The sequence below is a fragment of the Schistocerca cancellata genome, chromosome 4 (genome assembly GCF_023864275.1).
Source record: "Schistocerca cancellata isolate TAMUIC-IGC-003103 chromosome 4, iqSchCanc2.1, whole genome shotgun sequence".
Lineage (NCBI taxonomy): Eukaryota > Metazoa > Arthropoda > Insecta > Orthoptera > Acrididae > Schistocerca > Schistocerca cancellata.
This window is the reverse complement of record NC_064629.1, coordinates 156,065,747-156,086,263: the sequence shown is the minus strand read 5'-3', so window position 1 is coordinate 156,086,263 and position 20,517 is coordinate 156,065,747.

Genomic DNA, 20,517 nt, shown 5'->3' with positions numbered 1-20,517 from the left:
GTGTACCCTTCATGACTGTATGATACAAAGCCTTACGCCTCGCCTGGGCCCGTCAACACAGACATTCTGTTGATGACTGGAAATATGTTGCCTGGTCGGATGATTCTCGTTTGAAATTCCATCGAGCAGATGGACGTGTACGGGTATGGAGAGAACCTCATGAATCCATGGATCCTGCATGTCAGCAGAGGACTGTTCAAGCTGGTGGGGGTCTCTAATGGTGTGACGCGTTTGCAGTTGGATAGGACCCCTGCTACGTCTAGATACGACTCTGACAAGTGACACGTTTGTAAGCATCCTGTCTGATCACCTGCATACATTCATGTCTATTATGCATTCCTATGGACTTGGGCATTACAGCAGGACAATGCGACACCCCACACGTCCAGAATTTCTACAGGATGGCTCCAGGAACACTCTTCTGCGTTTAAACGAGCTCTCGGGGACCGTACCCGATATTAGGCAGGTGTACCAGTTTCTTCGACTCTTCAGTGTATTTGGGAATGCTTAAAAAGTGGAACTGAAGATGGTCTGTCTTTATGTACGAAAACTACATTTTGCACGAAAATTACTGCTACTTTAAGACAATTAGCCATGTCCTGATATTGTAGATAGGTGTTCAACATGAATATTAAGATTCAGGAATTCAGGAAGGTTATTTCATTGAATTCCTTATTATTCCTGATAATTCCCTCGCGCTATATCAGCCATTTGTTCTGCCTATCGTTCCCCTTAGTCGTGTGGTTCACTTAACTTTTCTTTCACGGTTTTAATTATTAGAATTTATAACTTTGCAGCTGAATGCTCTTCATGCTGCCACAGTTAACCTAACTGAAGAAATCTATTAAATATGAAAAAAAAATCGCGAAGGCGGAAAATTCGTTTGTGAGTCGTCTGAGCTTTGTTGTGTGCTTTGTCAAATTTAACTGTTTGTGTATAATGTTTTATACGGCGAAAACCGAGAGGCATTTGCCTCAATGATCTTCAGAAGCTGCTAAAAAACAACATTGGCTTTCTGCACACCAGACCAATCGTCGTTTCTCCGTTGCGTTAGGTCCCAGATTCGTAAGTGAACGCAGTACCCGTTAAGCTAGGCGAGAAGCTGTATGTTAACCACTACTCGCGGTGAATGAAGTAGTGCCTCCTACTTAACTAAACTAGGGTGACCGGAACAGCATCCAAATGTCGCCAGCGATAAAGAGCCCTTTGACGCCCGACAGAAAGAAAGAAAGCATAAAAAATTTAAAATGGCGGGGAAAAGTGAAGATATTTAAAATACTGCACGTGTGTACGTCTTTTCACAAGGCTTTAATTTAGAAGGCCTTGGTCAGCTTAATTATCTTGATTATAAATTTATGTGGTTGACTTACCTTGTTTTTCATAAAAAAAAATCTCAACTGTTGATTATAAATATCTCCTTGGTTAAATTTCAGCGGAGTTCCTTGTGTTTTAAAATTTAATTCTGGCGAATTTGTGGTAACAATATGTATTGTTAATGTAATATGGTAAAAGCAATATGGAAAATTCAGCAAGCGTTGTTGAATTCCAAAGGAAGAATAAATTTTTTTATTGTCATTTAAAAATAAATTGTGGGTACTTCGGTTGTGTGTCTGTCCTTTTCCCCTAATCAGCCACTACCAATAGGGTCTAGTCTTAATATCACCCCAGAAGGAAATGGGATAATGTGGTATCGGTCTGATCGGTGTGAGGTGTAGTTTTTCAATGAGAGATTTAATTTTTGAAAGTAATCAGGGTAACTAAGAAAAACGAAATTAGTGACATGGGGAAAAATAGTACGATGTATTTGTATTACAGCTTCCTTAGACATACAAGCAGTGAGAAATGGACAAATAACCAGAGTAAGGTCTAGTTTTGCAATAAATAAATAAACAATTAAAAAGAAAAGTTAAAACTTGTTCCTCAACTTTAAGATTATCTGAGACTCTAGTTTCGTTGTAGTTTATGACTACGAACTTTAAAACGTATTAACTCTTTTAACTAGCTATTGTCTCCCACAACGCATACTACAAGGCACGAAAATCGGCTTGTCATATAGCAAAATAGGTCTGCCTAGAACGTAATAGAAACTTGGTTCACGACCTATGGAGAAACAGTGACATGTGATTTCTTGTATATTGTAAGTTTGATATTTTCTTAATTTCATGTGTGTTGAGTAGCAAATGTAAGTTAGTGGATAACCCCATACAGACATAGGGGTAACGTATTAAGATCGCTAATTGGTCGTATTAGGAAACGGCTGTGGAATTTTACATTAAAACATCGAGAAACATAAAAAAAATTACAAAAGAAGCTATAGCTTTTACTGTGAGAATTAATTTATTACAGAAAATAAATAATGAATGAAATACGAAAGTTCAGTTCTGTGAACTGCTAAGTGGTCTTGAAGACTTCAGTCCAGTATTAAGGAAAAAATGAAACATATCGTTTTCATACTGAAAATGATCACATGCACTAATTCCCATGTTAATTCTCGGTGAACATACAACGGAAATGGCGTGTGTCACATTCATACAAGATACTATAACTTCCCGGCCACAAAACACCAGCCGGCAATTGTGGCCGTTCGGTTCTAAGCACTGCAGTCCGTAACCGCGCTGCTGCTGCTGTCGCAGGTTCGAATCGTGCCTAGGGCATGGATGTGTGTGATGTCCTTAGGTTAGTTAGGTTTAAGTAGTTCTAAGTCTAGGGGACTGATGACGTCAGATTTTAAGTCCCATAGTGCTTAAAGCCATTTGAAACATTTGAATTTTTGAAAAAAGAAAAACCGCTAGAATGATAAGAGACACTAAAAAATGGCTGACACCGAAATAAGTGTCCAAGGAATAGAAAAGCAGCTGAAATCACTCAACAGAGGAAAGTCCACTGGACTTGACGGGATACCAGTTCGATTCTACACAGAGTACGCGAAAGAACTCGCCCCCCTTCTAACAGCCGTGTACCGCAAGTCTCTAGAGGAACGGAAGGTTCCAAATGATTGGAAAAGAGCACAGATAGTTCCAGTAATCAAGAAGGGTCGTCGAGCAGATGCGCAAAACTATAGGCCTATATCTCTGACATCGATCTGTTGTAGAATTTTAGAACATGTTTTTTGCTCGTGTATCATGTCATTCCTGGAAACCTAGTATCTACTCTGTAGGTATCAACATGGATTCCGGAAACGGCGATCGTGTGAGACCCAACTCGCCTTATTTGTTCATGAGACCAAGAAAATATTAGATACAGCCTCCTTTATTGTATGATTATATGATAGCAGAACAAACACTGGTAGCAGTTACTTCCGTAAAATATCTGGGAGTATGCGTACAGGACGATTTGAAGAGGAATGATCATATAAAATTGTCGGTGAGGCGGGTGCCAGGTTGAGATTCATTGGGAGAGTCCTTAGAAAATATAGTCCATCAACAAAGGAGGTGGCTTACAAAACACTCGTTCGACCTATACTTGAGTATTGCTCATCAGTATGGGATTCGTACCAGGTCGGGTTGACAGAGGAGATAGAGAAGATCCAAAGAAGAGCGGCGCGTTTCGTCACAGGGTTATTTGGAAAGCGTGGTAGCGTTACGGAGATGTTTAGCAAACTCAAGTGGCAGATTCTGCAAGAGAGGCGCTCCGCTTCGCGGTGTAGCTTGCTGTCCAGGTTTCGAGAGGGTGCGTTTCTGGATGAGGTATCGAATATATTGCTTCCCCCTACTTATATCTCCCGAGGAGACCACGAATGTCAAATTAGAGAGATTCCAGCGCGCACGGAGGCTTTCCGGCATTCTTTCTTCCCGCGAACCATACGCGACTGGAACAGTGGCACGTAAAGTGCCCTCCGCCACACACCGTTGGGTGGCTTGCGGAGTATAAATGTAAATGTACCTACTTAATTTCAGTTCATTCCTCTTACGGGATCTCACGTTGGCTTTCTGAAATGTTATCTTCACTTCGGACTTGTATTACACAAACAGAAGTGACTCCCGGTTTGCCCAACGCACCCAAAGTCTCATCCCTCCAGTGCCTCCATAACTGTCCCATTCGTTCCACAGACATATCTTAGAGTTTTCGATCCTTTACTTCTGACATATTTGCTGCAGTCCTGTATCGTTGTGTCTGACGCATCCACTCAGTCACCCGATCTAAATATCATACAAAATGGAACAGCAGCTGAAATGAATTAATCAGCGTTCCTTCAATCTGGTAGCTCTAAGGAATCTAATCATCAACGAACGGCTCAGCTGGATATGGCATACGTGAAGAAGTTTGAGGATTCTCTTATTCGCTAAATCGAAGACATTATCAGTGCTAGATGGTGTTACAAGCTACGAGGGATGTTCATAAGTAATGCTACACATTTTTTTCTTAAGGCAGGTACGTTTTATTCACGATTCCAGTATACTATATGATTCCCCACTCTTCCGGCTACAAAACCCCGCTTTCATTACAATCTCCATCCAATGTGACGGCCTTATGCCGCCTTACTGAGAGGCCCTGTATGCCCGCGTGGTAACACTCTACTGGCCGACGCCGAAGCCAACGTCTTGCTGAATCAATAAACTCCCTATCATCCACGTATTGCTTTCCACGGAGTACATCCTCCATTGGGCCAGACAGATGTAACTCCGAGGTGGCGAGATCCGGGCTGTAGGGTGGATGAAGGTTTTCAATCATGACAAATGCCTCGCTCAACGATTCACTGTGCTTTTGTTCACTGCGAGCTCTCCGTAGACATTCTGCAAGTGACCACGAATATCTGCGATGCACTGGTTTTCCGCCAAAAGAAACTCAACGGCAGCTCTCTGCTTGGAACGCACTTCCGCTACAGACACCGTTTAGAATGCCACGTATAGCGCCGGCACGTATCGGAACTTTGTGAAACTATAGGGGCTGATGCGAGAGTATTCCACGATGTACCACAGAAAATTCCGCATTTTTTCCACCTTAATTAGGTGAGAAAGAAAATTCCTTGACTGACTTTTTAAACGTCCCTCGTATTAACGTGATGGCTATCGGGGTGACATTTGTCCGGTGTGTTGCTACCTTTCTTGGCCTCAACATTATTATATTTACCTTCTTTTCAATCTTTTGAACGGACACCAGAGATGAATCGTAAAGCGTTTCAGATGAGGAAGTGGAAGTCGAGAGACGCTCGGACGCAGTCTCAGCAGGCGGATTGCCTTTGTATTGATGGTCCGCGCGGCATGCCATGTGTATCGCGATTTCTGACTCGCACACCTGCCGCTTGGCACGGCACGTACTTTATAAACTTACACAATAGTTTATAGAACTTCAGTCACTTTTTACTAAAATCTCTTAGCACAACACATTTCACCAGGATGCTGCTATCGTCAGGTGCATTACAGTCAAAAATATGTTTGTAGTAGTATAGTAGGATCTTCCCTCACTTGCTATGCTAAACTTAGACGCTTTATAATCTTGCTCCAGTCAAGGGCTAATGTTCGCTATAAAGTATTTCCTGCGGACTAATTAGTAACACATTCTGAGGATTCAGAGAGGACGAGGAGTCAATGGAAGGAATGATGGTGTTTAGTTTCTTCGAAAGCAAGCAAGGTCATTACGGCAACTACATGTACTCAGAGAAGTATGTGGGAAGTAATTGCGTTCAGTCCCACCAAAGTAAAGTCTTATGTTAAACTTGTAAAATTAAAGCGCTGAGAAGGGGATGGAAGTGAGTGCAATTTCTCCACAATTAGGGTCCAGTGCTTTAATCAGCGAGGCACCTCGCTGTGTAACGCTTGTAAGTAGTTGGAGTTTCACCTGTCGTCCACACACACACACACACACAAACACACGCACACGCACACACACACACACACACACACACACACACACACACACACACACACAAAACACACAAAAACATAAATACAAGTAAGCACAGAAGAAAACGTAGCTCAGTCCACCAAGCGTTCGGAATAGAATCGGTCCTGGCTCTGTAAAACGTGTGATGGAATTTGCCCTAAATGACTGAGGCAAAATGCAAATAATAACGTCCGGAAAACGGTTCAAACTGTTTCTTTCAGAACAAGAGTCCAGTGTCGCCATAACAGCGAAAAACTCTTTGGTCAAGGGGTGTGGGAGAAAGCTTTTGCCCGTGGCACGCTTCGCAACTGTCGCTCTGTTTATGTCGCGGTCGCAGTGTTGCCAGTAAAGGCTGATCGCCCTATGCAGAGGCCCATTTTGTACACCTGTGACCGGCCGCTGTGGCCGAGCGGTTCTAGGCGCTTCAGTCCGGAACAGAACTGCTGCTACGGTCGCAGGTTCGAATCCTGCCTTGGGCATGGATGTGTGTAATGTCATTAGGTTAGTTAGGTTTAAGTAGTTCTAAGTCTAGGGGACTGATGACCTCTGATGTTAAGTCCTATAGTGCTTAGAGCAATATTAACCATTTTTTTTTTTTTTACCACTGGCACACATCTGACACTTGGCATATGACAGTTCTGATACTTGTTTGGAAGGACCACGTATTCTCCAAAAGATAAATTGTAAAATCCCGTTAAAATTCAGTTTTATGCATACTGCATTCTTAAGATGAGTCTGCAGTTCCTTAAGCCAGCAGAATGTTTAAAAAAAGGCCATTCTTTCAGTAAGTCAAACTGCGTTACTCTAAGAAATTTAGCAACCAGAAATTACTTTTTGTATTCATTTGGCTCAGCCAAGACACCTCAGGTTTTCCGCTATCTATTATTGGCTTAGTACATTTGCTGCAATTTAAGATGTTTGTAATTGTAATTCCTAGGTATTTAGTTGAATAATTACGCTCAATTAATGATTAGATGCACTTAACATTTTCTGTAATAAGGAGTCATTTTCTTTCAATTTGTGTGTAAAATACACAGACTTTTAGATTCACTGATGGTGTGCAGTGTTCACCATGTGGGCAACTTATGAGTTAATCTATATCGGAAATTACATCTACACTCAAGTTACACCCATCGTATGCATTACGGAATTACTTTTGAAGTCAGGTGTGCTTATCGACTTAATACTGCCGACCTTAAAGCTTCACACATGCCTCTGAATGGCTAAAAAACGACGTTGTGTCATATTATTGTTCAATATACCGGGTGATCAAAAAGTCTGTATAAATTTGAAATCTTAATAAACCACGGAATAATGTAGACAGAGAGGTAAAAATTGACACACATCCTTGAAATGACATGGGGATTTATTAGAACAAAAAACAAGACAAAGTATTGCTAGTCGCGTGAACGACCTCTTGCGCGCGTCGTTTTGTGATGATCGTGTGCTCAGCCGCCACTTTCGTCATGCTTGGCCTCCCAGGTCCCCAGACCTCAGTCCGAGCGATTATTGGCTTTGGGCATCTCTAGGGATGCTGAAAGACAACATCCGACGCCAATGCCTCGCCATAACTCCGGACATGATTGACAGTGCTGTTCACAACATTATTCCTCGACTACAGCTATTGTTGAGGAATGGACATATTGAGCATTTCCTGTGAAGAACATCATCTTTGCTTTGTCTTACTTTGTTATGCTAATTATTGCTATTCTGATCGGATGAAGCGCCATCTGTCGGACATTTTTTGAATGTTTGTATTTTTTTGGTTCTAATACGAGGTGCGGCTAGAAAAAAACCGGACTGATGCTGGAAAAAACATTTATTTACAATTATTTACAATTTCATGTTATCTCCTTCAATGTACTCTCCTCCTCGGTCTCTACACCGCTCCATACGAATTTTCCAGTGTTCATAGCAATGCTGCAGATCATTTTCGGTAAGTCCATACATTACTTCCGTCGCTTTTTCTTTTACTGCTTCAACAGTCTCAAATCTAGTTCCTTTCAAAGCTGACTTGACTTTAGGGAAAAGAAAAAAGTCACAGGGGGCCAAATCAGGTGAGTAGGGTGGATGATCTAAGATGGGAATGTTGTGTTTTGCCAAAAACGTCTTCACTGACAACGCACTATGAGTTGGGGCATTGTCTTGGTGAAGGATCCATGACTTTTTTCTCCACAAATCGTTCCGTTTTCTCCGTACTCGCTCACGTAGGGTAGCCAGGACGCTAATGTAGTAATGCTGATTCACAGTTTGCCCCTCTGGTACCCAATCAATGTGCACAATCCCTTTGATGTCAAAAAAAAAAACAATCATCATTGCCTTGAATTTCGATTTTGACAATCATGCTTTTTTTTGTCGTGGAGAACCAGGAGTTTTCCAATGTATCGATTGGCGTTTAGTTTCGGGATCGTAAGTAAAAAACCACGATTCATCGCAAGTAATAACATTTTGTAAGAAGGTGGGATCACTTTCAATGTTTTCCAGGATGTCAGAACAAATCATTCTTCGGCGTTCCTTCTGTTCAATTGTGAGACACTTTGGAACCATTTTTGAACACACTTTGTTCATGTTGAAACTTTCATGAAGAATCTGCTTAACACTTTCCTTGTCAACTCCTGTTAACTCAGACACTGCTCTGATTATTAAACGGCGATCTTGTCGAACAAGTTTACCGATTTTTTCAATGTTTGCATCAGTTTGTGCTGACTATGGTCTGCCAGTGCGAGTGTCATCACTGGCGTCTTCGCGACCATCTTTAAATCGTTTAAACCACTCAAACACTTGTGTTCGCGATAAACAATCATCGCCGTACACTTGTTGTAGCATTACAAACGTTTCACTTGCAGATTTTCCTAGTTTGAAACAAAATTAGATGTTAACACGCTGTTCTTTCTGTACACTCAACATTTTCCGACGCACAGACAAAACGTCAACTACTTAAAACAGACGCCACGGGCAGACTGAGTGCAGGAGGCAGATGAAACTCGAGCAGTAGGCGGAGCGAGAGTCACGTGACAGGCCACGCGACTTTCAGCTTTATTGCATTCGTTTTATTGTTTCACCAGTACTAGTCCGGTTTTTTTCTAGCCACACCTCGTAAAATCCCATGTCATTCCAAGCATGTGTGTCAATTTGTACCTCAATCTACATTATTCCGTGATTTATTCAGTTTTCAAATTTATACTGACTTTTTGATCACCCGGTGTAATGTATATACTGAATGGAGTAGTACTGTGTTATTTACAGTTAGTTTTTAATTTTTTCACTTGAATTAAGTACAACGACTATACTAGCATTTGACATGAACGGTTACCTAACTAGCGTAGTAGAGGATTACTGTCATTAAGAAAATGATGCCGCGCGGAGTGGCCATGCGGTTAGAGGTGTCATGTCACTAATCGTGCGGCCCCTCCCGCCGAAGGTTCGAGTCCTCCCTCGGGCATGGGTGTGAGTGTTGTCCTTAGTGTTAAGTTAGTTTAAGTAGTGTGTAAGTCTAGGGACCGATGACCTCAGCACTTTGGTCCCTTAGGAATTTACACACATTTGAACATTTGAACAAAATGACAAATAAATTTAACGGAACGTTTAGAAAGTGACATGGAAATTTTACACAACAATTAATATCACATACTTTGCATGCAGATAATAGACTGACGTATTGCAAAAAAAGGTCCGCAATCCCTCCACAGAGATTCTGTTACCTCGTTGAAAGTATCCCCAACAGATTTGAAGCCGTCATAAAGTTGAAGGTTAGTCACACCACATATTAATGTCCAGGTACTTTTGATTAGATAGTATACAGGGGAAGAAAAATTTGTATTCGTGTACGATTCCATATTTGCACATGGATAAGCATTCAGCTGTAAGGACCTAATCAAGTGCATTTTCTCAAGGGCAGTCTTTTCCCAATTTTAACCACACCTGTAATTCCCGTAACAGCAAGGAAATAAGCTCTACGCGATAGACGGAGAGACCTGGGGCAATGGTTAAGTCGCCGGACACACATTCTGGAAGGCAAGGATTTGGATCTCACTCCGGCCATCTAGATTCAGGTTTCACCTAATCAGATTAAGGCAGGTACTTGAATGATTTCTGTAGAAAGCCCACGATCCATTTCCTCCCGTATGACTGACCAACCCGAGCTTCCTTCCGGCCGTAATTGTGTCGTCATCCATACGTTGTCAAACCCGAACTTTCTTTCCTTCTTTCTGGTAGAATACAGTGATAACTATGGTAACATTAGTATTAATAATATCAAACGAGGTAGTTACATAGTAATAGTTTGTACAAATATATTTTGGATATATTGCTTATCATAACACAACTAACAACTTGACGACGTGCTTGTTGTGTGTGTGTCAGTCTTTTCAGATCAAAAGTTGCTACATATAGGACAATATTCCCAAAATCTTGGATGGGATATAATTTGCGAGGAAAACAAAGACGATCAACACTCATCACTGGAAAAACGCTGGATTTGATAGTTGTAATGAGACTGTTGGAAAAGTCAAATCCAAAATAATTTAAATATAAGCTCAATGGGCAAATTATTACCCATGCCTCAAAGGAGCACACGGTGGCATTGGTAGGCTGTAGATGGTATAGAACTAGTACCAGGCAGTCATGTGACCCTGCACCGGTGACATTAGTCATGGCAATGATGTGGTTGTATGGAATCAATGTAGTAGGATGGTCGACGTGTAGACGTCACAGAATCAAAGAATGGAGCTATCGTCACTGAACAGGTTCATGGTCACACCGCTATAGAAGTTACTTGGTCTGTCTCAACAGAGACAGACGAACGGGTCTGCTAGGACCGCTGTACCAGTCTCAGCCAAAGGGAGCTACAGTTAATGGATAACAGGAGGCTGGTACCTCGCATTAGGTCATTGCTGACAGAGCCTCATGAAGCTCCACGTCTCCAAAGCACCAAGCAACATAGAAACTGGGTAATAGACGACTGGAGGCTGGTAGCGTGGTCTAGCAAATGGTGGTGTTGCCTGCTTTTAAATGATGCAGGACATAGCGTGCACCGACGGCCTAATATTACGTTTACCCCCAGTGTATTGATGGTATGGTTCAGAGACGTTTTGGAATACTCCTCGTACCGTTATTTGGGCCCATTGATCCAAAACGTTTATTTCAGCATTCTCGAGGGAAAGTGTTTCTTTTTGCTCTACATCTTTGTGATGGAAACGTTGCGGACAATTCCGCCTTCCAAGATTAAAACAGTCATGTTAACAGAGCTTCACGCATATGCTCCTGGTTTGTCGAACACTCAGTTACCCCATTCTTTCACTGGTGGTCCGCAAAATCAACAGTTGAAACCTAGCAATCAGCTCATTTTAAGTTTCTTAGTATCACTGTCTCAGCAGACACCAGGCATAAATGCGGTTGCGTTTCAGATGAGGAAGCAAAATTAGAGAGTGAAATGATCCGCGCTGATGCATACTCGATGGGCGGTTATCCTCGTATTGATACTCGAGCAGCATCCGACAAATATCTCGACTTCTGATTGGCACACCTGTTGCTCGGCACGGCAAATATGTTCTAATTTATGGAATAACTCTTGCCACTCCAGTAACATTTTCTAAAATCTGTTGTCACGAAGCGTTTCGGCAACATTCTGCCAACATCACTTGCATTTCAGTTACTCTTACTTTTGCAATGCTATAGCAGATCCTTCACTTTGTGTATTAAACTTGCTCTGTACAAGGACGTATCTGCGCTATAAAGCACTTCTTGCAGACTACGCAGTAAAACGTGCCAAGTTTTCTGAGAGGACGAGAGATCAGAGGAGGACATGCTAGTTTTTAGCGTCCCGTTGTCAGCGTGGTTATTAGGGGTGTTATCCACTAAAGAGCCAAAAAGCCGGTACATCTGCCTAATATCGTGTACGGTCCCCCGCGGGCACGCAGAAGTGCCGCAAAACGACGTGACATTCACTCGACTAAGTCCGAAGTAGTGTTGGAGGGAATTGACACCATGAATCCTGCAGGGCTGTTCATAAATGTGTAAGAGTATAAGGGGGTGGAGATCTCTTCTGAACAGCAAGTTGCAAGACATCCCAGATACGCTCAATAACGTTCATGTCTCGGGAGTCTGGTGGCCAGCGGATATGTTTAAATTCAGGCAAGTGATCCTGGAGCCACTCTGTAGCAATTCTGGGCGTGTGGGGTATCGCTTTGTCCTGCTGGAATTTCCCAAGTCAGTGGGAATGCACAATGTACATGACTGGATGCAGGTGATCAGACAGGATGCTTACAAACGTGTCACTTGTCAGAGACGTATCAGGGTTCCCATATCACTCCAACTGCACACGCTCCACACCATTACACAGCCCACAACAACTTGAACTGTGGACACGCAGGGTCCATGGATTCATGAGGTTCTCTCTATGCCTGTACACGTCCATCCGTTCGATAAATCTGAAATTAGACTCGTCCGACCAGGCAACATGTTTCCAGTCATCAACAGCCCAATGTCGGTGTTGACCGACCCAGGCGAGGCGTAAAGCTTTGTGTGGTGCAGTCAACAAGGGTACACGAGTGCAACTTCGGCTCCGAAAGCCCATAATGATGATGTTCCGTTGAATGGTTCGCACGCTGACACTTGTTGATGTCCCATCATTGAAATCTGCAGCAGGTTTCGGAAGGGTTGCCCTTCTGTCACGAACAATTCTCTTCAGTCGTCGTTGATCCCGTTCTTGCAGGATCTTTTTCCGGCCGCGGAGATGTCGGAGATTTGATGTTTTACCGGAATCCTGACGTTGACGGAACATTCGTGAAATTGTCGTACGTGAAAATCCCCACTTTATCGCTACCTCGGAGATGCTGTGCCCTATCACTCGTGCCCCGACTATAACACCACGTTCAAACTCATTTAAATCTTTATGACCTGCCTTTTCAGCAGCGGTAATCGATGTAACAACTGCGCCAGACACTTTTCGTCTTACTTAGGCGTTGCCAACCGCAGCGCCGTATTCTGTCTGTTTACAGATGTCTGTATTTGAATACACATGCCTATACCAGTTCCTTTGGCGCTTCTGTGTATGTGCTGAACTGGAGAAATATGTGGGAAGTCATTGCATGTAGTCGCACTGAAATTAGGTTTCATGATAGCCACAAAAAAGTGAAAGTACCGAGGAGGGCAGGGATATGAATCGAATTTCTTTACAATAAAGCTCCCATGCTTCAAGACGTAGCTCAGCTCACCAAGCGTTGGGAAAGGAATCGATCCTGGCTCTGTAAAACGTGTGATGGAATCTGCTCTACATACAGTGGTAGAAAATATAAATAAAAAAGGCCGGAAAACGGTTTCAAACGCTTTCTTTCTGAACAAGAGCCCAGAGTCGCTACCTAGTCAAGGCTTTCGTGAGTGGCATGCTTCAGAACTGTCATTCTGCGATTAATATTTGTTTCAGTTTCTGTCGCCGTCGCAGTGTGGCCATTAAAGGCTGATCGCCTTATGCGGCGGCCCATTCTTTACACCAGTAGCCTCCACCAGATCTATGATGACGGCCTTTCTTGGACCACTGGCACACAACTGACACTTTACATATTACAGTCGAAAGATATCGGCGCCCCGGAAAAATCTGCATCCCGAGGAAAAACGTATCAACATCCCAAAGAAAAACGTATCGACATCCAGAAGAAAAACGTATCGACATCCCGAAGAAAAACGTATCGTCATCCCGAAGAAAAACAAATCGCCATCTCGATAATTATCGCCATCTCGAAAAAAATATATATCTCGAAAAAAATAGATACGTCGAAAAATATCGATATCTCGAAAAACAACAATATTCCGAAAAAAAATAGTTATTTCGAAAAATATCGATATCTCGAAATAAATCGAAATCTCGAAACCTGTCGATATGTCGAAGAATATAGACATCTCGAAAAATAAAGACATCTCCAAAAGAATAGATATCCTGAAAAATATCGATATATCGAATAATACCAATATCTCGAAAAGAATCGATACCTCAGAAAATATCAATACCGAGAATAATACCGATAACTGACGATGTCGATATCTCGAAAAGAATCGACATGACGAAAGGCTCGATATCTTGAAAGAAATCGATATCTCAAAAAAATCGATACCTTGAGAAAGAAAGATATGTCGAAGAAAGTCGATACGTCGTGTAAAATCTATGTCTCGATAAATATCGATATAAAAAGAAAGATTGATTACTCGAAAATATCAATATCTCAAAAAAGTCGATAACGAGAAATATCTATATCGCGAAAATATCGATACCTCGAATAATATCGATACCTCGAGGAGTATAGATATCTCGAGAGATGTCAATATCTAGATAAAAATAGATATCTCGGAAAATCGATATCTCGAAGAAAATCGATATCTCCAAAAAGTCGATACCTCGATATCCATATCTCGAGAAATATCGATACATCGATAACATCGATGGCTCGGAAGGAATCGGTACCTCCAGAAAATCGATATCTCGGATGTTATCGATATCTCGAAAAATATCGATCTCGTAAGAATCTGTAACTCTAATAATGTCCCTTCTCGAAAAATATCGATATCTCGAAAGAAATCGGGGTCTCTATAAATATCGATATCTCGGAAATATCGACGTCTCGAAAAGAATCGGTGTCTCGAAAAAAGTCGATGTCTCGAAAAATATCAATGCTCGAAAAATATCGTTGTCTCGAATAACCGATGTCTCGAAAAGTATCGATGTCTCGTGAAATTTTGATGTCTCGAAAAATATCGATGTTTCGAAAAATATCGTTGCATTGCAATAGATGTATGAAGTACCTCGCGAAAACCACCGACCTCGCGAAAACCACCGACCTCGCGAAAACCACCGACCTCGGTCTGCCGTGTTAGTTGGTGCGTCTCCAAATTGTTGAAGCCCGATTGTCACTGTAAACAATTACTTTGTGGCCTAATAGGTAATGTTCAAATTTCTGTAGTCCAAATATAATTGCTAGAGCTTCCAGCTCCGAAATGTCTTAGTTATTTTCCGCATGTTGCAACGATCGACTAACATACGCGATCGTTTTGTGAACTTCGTTTTCTCGTTCTGTTTCAATTTAGATCAGTTCCACCCCCAGACCATAATCACATACATCTGCTCCAAGAGAGATAGCATCGGTAAAGTCAGGTTCGTTTAAGATCTGACTACTTAGCAGCGCCTCTAAGTTCTTCAAAGGCCCTCTCACACTCATTTGTCCATCTAAACAGTACATTTTTCTTTAATAGTTCTCTTAGACAAGGTGCACTGAATAATTGTCAAGGTATTTTTCTATAGAATCGAAAAATGCCAAGCATACCTTTTAATTCCTTGCAGGTAGTAGGTGCTAAATAACCCCTAACAGCTTTAATTTTTTCAGGATCGGGCATAATTCCTTTTCGACTAACAATATGTCCCAGGAATTTTATTTCTTTCCTCATAAACTCCGTTTTGTCTAATTTTAGTTTCTTTCCACCCCTTTCGATTGTTCTGAAAACTTATCCGACAACATACAGTGGTCTTCCGAAGTGGGAGTTGAAACCAACACATAGTCCACATAAACTTTAATTCTTCTTAATAACTGGTCACCTAGCGCTTGGGACATTGCCCTAACCAATGCAAAAACGCTCCTGTTTAACCCAAAGGGTGCCACCTTCCCTCGAACAGGAGAGCTGTGTATCTCGTAGATTCTTTCGCTATGCGTAGGTTCCAGTTACATCCATCGATGTGAAAAATTTTGCACCTTTAAATTTTTGCACTGTTTCTTGTATATTTCCCGGCTGATGTACCAATTGCGGTGGGGTGGGGTCGGTCGTATTTGCTTTTATTAACACTGTCGTTCTTTCCACCTACCTCAATAGGATGTTGATAATGTCCTTTCACTCTGTGGTTGCAGATACGTGCCAGCAGTGTAAAGCAGCGTTGATGAAACCACCACCTAATACCTACCACACACAGGCCGCGTAACTCTAGGTGAAAGTCACTTCCTGAAAGTCTCTGATTCAAAAGTCGCGCGTTATGGGTCTTCAGTCTACTTGCAGAAAAGCGTTTAAAATTAGATTAACTCTGCTTTTTATACCGAAATTAGCTCACTAGTTCCTCATCTTACAGAACATTTTTAAGGAGTGATGTGACATGTTATCCATAGACCAGCTAGCAAGCGACTCTTCTCGAGATACTCTTCTATATGCCCACTCCACTTTTCGCACGGGAACAGCTTAATTCTGATTGGCTGTTGATCTAAACGACCAATCAGAAAGTTTTTCCAGACCATTCTTGCGGCAAATCTTGCCTTATCCAATCACTAATATCAGCAAAACTTCAATTTCTTGAATTTTGTTTAATAAAAAACGAAGTGCGAAATATTCATCAAATTGATAGATAAACTTATTCCGCCTCTCACTGCCATTCTGGCCACTTTTATACACAAGCAAGCACACACCGACATACGTCACCTGAATCCTGGTTGCAACATAACTTCCCCACAGTTCATTTGTACACAATGTTTTACGTAAAATGATAATGAAAGTCAATCGGTTATTGTTCCTAACTTGGTTTTTTTAAAAAAAGCGTATTTTTGGGGGTTTTAGGTAATTCTGTTTACCTAAAGAATCGTAGTAAATAAAAATCTGAAATTTTGACAGCATAATTCCATTAATAATAAAAGGCTGTGAACCAAATTTGAACAAAATCGGGTAATAACTAATATGGATTATTTAGATTCGTAGAGGGGATGAATCTTCGTATCGACTGAATCTTACGATATGCAGTTCTCACAGCAGGCAGCGTCAACTGTGCTCTGAACAGAGCGAAAAAAAAGTACCTATCCTGCTGCCACCGTACTAGAAGGCTGCGTGCCTTACTGCAACGAATGTCATCTCGTAATAACTTGTTGCGTTTCAGTACTTCAAAATCTAATTCAAGGGCAAGCCTTATTTGGTGCGAGGTGTCTATTATGGAATCGATCGAAATGATAATATAAAAAGTATATAGATGGCTACAATATAATTAAAAATATGAATGGGTCGTAGTAATGCGTATGTGGATAAGGCAAATCCATGCCCTGCGTCGAAGGTTACTGTAAACAGGGGCAGTAGCAATGACGGAAATAAAGTAAATGGACTGAGTACGAGGTTCATACACTCCTGGAAATTGAAATAAGAACACCGTGAATTCATTGTCCCAGGAAGGGGAAACTTTATTGACACATTCCTGGGGTCAGATACATCACATGATCACACTGACAGAACCACAGGCACATAGACACAGGCAACAGAGCATGCACAATGTCGGCACTAGTACAGTGTATATCCACCTTTCGCAGCAATGCAGGCTGCTATTCTCCCATGGAGACGATCGTAGAGATGCTGGATGTAGTCCTGTGGAACGGCTTGCCATGCCATTTCCACCTGGCGCCTCAGTTGGACCAGCGTTCGTGCTGGACGTGCAGACCGCGTGAGACGACGCTTCATCCAGTCCCAAACATGCTCAATGGGGGACAGATCCGGAGATCTTGCTGGCCAGGGTAGTTGACTTACACCTTCTAGAGCACGTTGGGTGGCACGAGATACATGCGGACGTGCATTGTCCTGTTGGAACAGCAAGTTCCCTTGCCGGTCTAGGAATGGTAGAACGATGGGTTCGATGACGGTTTGGATGTACCGTGCACTATTCAGTGTCCCCTCGACGATCACCAGTGGTGTACGTCCAGTGTAGGAGATCGCTCCCCACACCATGATGCCGGGTGTTGGCCCTGTGTGCCTCGGTCGTATGCAGTCCTGATTGTGGCGCTCTCCTGCACGGCGCCAAACACGCATACGACCATCATTGGCACCAAGGCAGAAGCAACTCTCATCGCTGAAGACGACACGTCTCCATTCGTCCCTCCATTCACGCCTGTCGCGACACCACTGGAGGCGGGCTGCACGATGTTGGGGCGTGAGCGGAAGACGGCCTAACGGTGTGCGGGACCGTAGCCCAGCTTCATGGAGACGGTTGCGAATGGTCCTCGCCGATACCCCAGGAGCAACAGTGTCCCTAATTTGCTGGGAAGTGGCGGTGCGGTCCCCTACGGCACTGCGTAGGATCCTACGGTCTTGGCGTGCATCCGTGCGTCGCTGCGGTCCGGTCCCAGGTCGACAGGCACGTGCACCTTCCGCCGACCACTGGCGACAACATCGATGTACTGTGGAGACCTCACGCCCCACGTGTTGAGCAATTCGGCGGTACGTCCACCCGGCCTCCCGCATGCCCACTATACGCCCTCGCTCAAAGTCCGTCAACTGCACATACGGTTCACGTCCACGCTGTCGCGGCATGCTACCAGTGTTAAAGACTGCGATGGAGCTCCGTATGTCACGGCAAACTGGCTGACACTGACGGCGGCGGTGCACAAATGCTGCGCAGCTAGCGCCATTCGACGGCCAACACCGCGGTTCCTGGTGTGTCCGCTGTGCCGTGCGTGTGATCATTGCTTGTACAGCCCTCTCGCAGTGTCCGGAGCAAGTATGGTGGGTCTGACACACCGGTGTCAATGTGTTCTTTTTTCCATTTCCAGGAGTGTATTTAGTATAATGGCTAAAGGATGAGACGGAATACGTTACACCTGCAACTCCTGAGGGTGTACACTGACCAAGCTTCAAATTAAATCACGAGACGATTAAATACTAAATGACTGCCATATGAGATACCCGCTAAGTGCTGGATCCAACATACAGTGTGAAGATTGTCTGTGGTACAGGTTACATATGAGATTTGGGAGTGATGCCATGGTACATTCAGACTGTTTTACTATAAGGGCCTGCATATCCGTAAACACACACTTTAGTCATAAACCAACCAATTTACTAACATACAGTCTCTACTACTACCTTACCTAAACATAACATACGATCAAAAATGCTAAAAGAATTATAGTCAGCTGACTAAATGGTCGTTAAGAAAGTGATCTGGATGTCTCTCTCTCTGTCTATCAATCTTTCCTTTAAGTCGTCTGGCCGTATATACTTAATGCTAACCATGAGCAGCCGGCCGGTTCGTCAGTTACGTAACATATAAATATTCATCCTGCGTATGTTTGTGCTCGCAAAACTCGAAAATTTTGTCTTCGTGGTCCTTATGGGAAATATACGTAGGTGGCAGTAGAATTGTACCGTAGTCATCTACAAATGCCGCAACTCTAAATTTTCTCAATATTGTTTCGCGAAAAGAATGTCGTCTTCCATCCAGGGATTCCCATTTGAGTTGACGAAACATCTCCATAATGGTCGCGTGTCGATCGAACCTACCGGTAACAAATTTGCAGCACGCCGCTGAACTGTTTCGAGGTCTTCCTTTAATCCGACGTGGCGGGGATCCCAAACGTTCTCTCAATAATCCGAAGACGACCATTCGCCTTCCCTACTACCGACCTTACGCTTTGCGACGTTGCGCCTGTATATTTAATCGATGTTACTGTGTCAAACAGAAAATCACTAACACTGTATTTGGGCCCGCATCTCGTGGTCGTACGGTAGCGTTCTCGCTTCCCACGCCCGGGTTCCCGGGTTCGATTCCCGGCGGGGTCAGGGATTTTCTCTGCCTCGTGATGGCTGGGTGTTGTGTGCTGTCCTTAGGTTAGTTAGGTTTAAGTAGTTCTAAGTTCTAGGGGACTGATGACCATAGATGTTAAGTCCCATAGTGCTCAGAGCCAGCCAGCCAACACTGTATTTGATAATTAAGCATTGTTTTGCCACATCATCCACATCCAGTTCTCTACATTCAGAGCACACACCAAATAGATGTTGTGTCTACGTCATTATGTATCCCTCTGTACTTTCCGGTACAGGTATACGACAGAATCATCAGCAAACAGTCGCACATTCCTGCCCACCGTATCCGTCAGGTCGTTTATGTATAAAGCTGAGTTTCGCACGACCTATGCTTTCTAAATCGTTGCTGATTTGAGGAAGGAAGCTTTTGACTCAAGAAACTTTCTTACGTTTGATCTTACAACATGCTTAAGAATTCTGCAGTGGACAGATGATAGGGGTATTCGTCTATAATTTTTCTGGTGCGTTCGTTTACCTTCCTTACATAAGACCTGTTGTCTTTTCCCGTCGCATGGAAATTCGCGCTGGATTTGAGATTGGCAATAAATGCAAGCTAGGTAAGGGTCCAATGACGAAAAGTACTTTGTATATATCGGAATTGGGAATCCACTCGAACTTGGCGACTTTCGGCCGGAGTGGCAGAGCGGTTAAAGGCGCTACAGTCTGGAACCGCACGACCGCTACGGTCGCAGGTTCGAATCCTGCCTCGGGCATGGATGTGTGTGATGTCCTTAGGTTAGTTAGGTTTAAGTAGTTCTAAGTTCTAGGGGACTTATGACCACAGCAGTTGAGTCCCATAGTGCTCAGAGCCATTTGAACCATTAGTTTTCAATTGTATCAGTTGCTTCTCAACACCAGGGATTTCTGTATCTTGTGCGACGGTTAAACGATGGTATGACTATACGATCCTCCTTCGTGAATGATGTTTTAACCGTGATATTTAAAACTTCAGCTTTCTTTTTTCTGTCTTCTATTACCACGCCATTTTGTTTCGACGAGTGGGTGCATAGAATCCTTCGACCCAAATACTAATTTAACTTCGGACAGAATTTTCTCGGATTCTCGCCAAGATCTTTCGTTAAGGTATGACGGTTGACGCTGTATGCTTCACGC